At 37.3% G+C, this 3,039-nt stretch overlaps 1 pseudogene; it reads right to left on the bottom strand.

Moving 5' to 3' along the window:
• Nucleotides 1-1,717: 1,717 nt before the first annotated feature.
• Nucleotides 1,718-2,733, bottom strand: LOC120146083 (annotated as a pseudogene).
• Nucleotides 2,734-3,039: the final 306 nt, after the last annotated feature.

Raw genomic sequence — 3,039 nt, 5'->3', positions numbered from 1 at the left:
ACCGTTATTAGTGAATCGACCAGAACCGCTGAACCGTTCGAACCGGACCGGCTGAAAACCGGAAAAAATTGAGAAAAACCGGAATTTTTGTTTTTTTTAAAAAAAATTAAACCAATCAACGTCGTTTGTTAAACGAGCCAAGTCGAACTCGAGTATTGCTGAGCTCGACTCGAACTTGAAAACTTTAAAAGTAAGCTCAACTCAACTCAAACTCACAAGCTAAAAATTATCAAGTTCAACTCAAACTCGAAATATAATATTGAAACTTGAACTCAAAAAGGCTTGAACTCAAAAAAAAATTAGAAGCTCAATTGAAGCCTAAAATTCGAGCTTGATTGAAGTGAAAGAATAGTTCACTCAATGCTCACCAAAAGGCTCCATGATTTTGAATGCCAAATTACCTCTATTATTTATAGAAGTTAGTTGCGATACGCTTCTATGTTTCTTAACAATGTGAGATTGTTTTGTTCTCATATTTTTACTCTTTAGACTTTTGGGATGCTCTTCTATGTTTCTTAGCCATGTGGGATTGTTTTAAAAAAAATAAACCAAACAATATCATTTTGTTATGATTTTTTTAACCTCAAATTTATTTTTTAATTATAGTTATATAATTATATTTATTATTTAATATATTTTACCTTAAATATTATGTTGTAGTTAATTTGAATCATTTTGTTTCACTTGATTTTATAGTTTTTAACTTATATATGTTATGACTTGTGATATAAAAAATTATTTTTTATTTAATATTTTTGGTATTTTTATTTAATTTTTTAAATAATTATGACGTCGTCTGGTTCTTCCGACCGGTCGGACCGGTTCGACCGGTTGAACCAGTGAACCGATAGCATGATCGGTTCGCTAACCGGTCCGGTTCTGAAAACCATGCGTGTGAATTTATACTTATTGAAAGAAGGATGCATTGATATAGACACTGAAAACAACTTTTATATTGCAACTGGATTATAGCAGTTCGAAACATTAATGGCTTCCCTGTGAGTTCTCAGATCTATTCCCATGGAATGATAAAAACTGCACTTTGTATCCAGGGTTGGAAAAAGGATTATATTAGGGTAAAAGGCATTTCTTCATGAGTTTTGGTGTAAAATACATTTAGTTGTCTAAGGTAAGTATGCATTTATATTACTATTTGATTCTCATAAAATTAGGTGCACGCAACTTTCTGTCCTTATTAGTTGGGGTTTAGGATGTCTATGATTGCGTAGAGAAAGAGATGGGATCCCTTAGCCGTGTAGGGTCTTCCACTGTTAAGGAAAGAATGGTGGAAAGGAGAGAGAGGGGTTTATTAAAAAATATTTATTTTAAAGTTAAAGTGTAGTAAATAGGATTATAACGTGTCACATTAATATTCTCTTACTCATGTTAATGATTAATAATAATGAGTGACTGATTTGTTATATATCGCTAACATTAATGATAAATTTATTAGTTATAAAACTTCGGAAAATAAAAATTTATTTAAATATTAGTGGCCACCATTTGTTTTGTTTACCTATATAAATATAAACAAAATTATGCTTGCATACAGGCAACTAACACAAAGGCTTATAAGATTATTCGTCTGATTTCAGTCCCAAAATTTGATGGGATGAGAGAAACCTCTCACCTAAATAAATAAATAAAACCCCAAAATTTGAATATATGTACCATATAAGAAAGTAGTTTTCCATGGTACATAACATCAAAGGTCCAAATTCTCAGTATTTATAGTCCTTAACGTGAAGGCTCTACGAAGCGCAATCACCAAGCTTTGCATCGCCCTTGTAGGTACCAAGGGTAGCCTCAGGCCTTCCACATAACGAGGAAAGCCTCTTGTGCTTTTGCCACATTCTCCTTTTTCCCACCCCATGCCTTGAGAGTGCTCTGTTGAAGAGCTCGTCCGAATGAGAACGAGAGCGACCATGGTTTCTTGGTTTGTAGCTTGTTCATGACATTAAGGTTAATGGTAGCCTCTTCCTCACTTTCTCCACCAGATAAGAACACAATTGCAGGGATTGCTGGAGGGACGGTTCGTTGCAAGGCACGCACTGTGTGCTGGGCAATACCTCGGGTGCGACCTTTGGGGAATCCGAACCAGGGGTCACCATGTTGGGTTTCAACAATGTACCTTCGAGCATCACATGGTGGTCGCTTAGAGCTTTGTAGCAAGCCGCAAGGACACGCTCGGTTACATAGGCACATTTGTTCATGTCATGTGGTCCATCAACAAGGATTTCGGGTTCAACTATGGGGACTAGGCCACACTGCTGGCAGATGGCGGAATACATGGCTAATCCATTGGCATTCTCTTGGATTGCTAGCTCGGTTGGCTCGATAGTGCCGATCTTAAGCACGGTACGCTATTTAGCGAACGGAGCTCCGGCTTCGTAGTACTTTTGGCAACGCTGGGCGAGGCCATCAAGACCCTGGGTGAAAATCTCACCATTGGTTCCGTTAAGCTCAACCGTGCCAGTGTCAACCTTGAAGCCTGGGAGGACACCAGATTCTTTCAACACATCAATAAACAGCTTGCCTGCAATCAAGAATCAATCATTAGAAACCAACCATAGTTCATTTCGGATGGTCCCACAGTTTTAATTTAATAAATAATACCCAAAGCAGTTTTTTGGTAGAGCGTTTCTTCAAAGAAAATAACGCCACTGATGTACTGGAGGACACCGGGAGCAGTGAAGAGGAGCTCTCGGAGTTCTCGCCTGTTTTCTTGAACATTCTCTACATTAATGCTCGCAAGTCGCTAGCCGATTGTGCCGGTGGATTCATCGGCCGCTAGGATACCCTTCCCAGGGGTGCCGATGTAGGCAGCGTTTTTAGCTAGCTCATCTGAGAGATTGCTTCTTTTATTTAAATTAAAATATCCAAATAAATAAATTATTTTTAAACTATTAATATACTCGAGTTAGAGGTATAATTTTATTCTAAAAATCAAAGCGAAAAAAAGACTAATAATCATCTATACGAGAGAGGATTCTTAAATTGAGATTGAGGCGAAAATAAAACTAATCCGTCTTGCCCCGT

Source organism: Hibiscus syriacus, unplaced genomic scaffold (assembly GCF_006381635.1).
Source record: "Hibiscus syriacus cultivar Baekdansim isolate YM2019G1 unplaced genomic scaffold, ASM638163v2 tig00110895_pilon, whole genome shotgun sequence".
In the NCBI taxonomy this organism is placed as follows: Eukaryota; Viridiplantae; Streptophyta; class Magnoliopsida; order Malvales; family Malvaceae; genus Hibiscus; species Hibiscus syriacus.
This window is presented reverse-complemented; position numbering and strand designations above follow the sequence as displayed.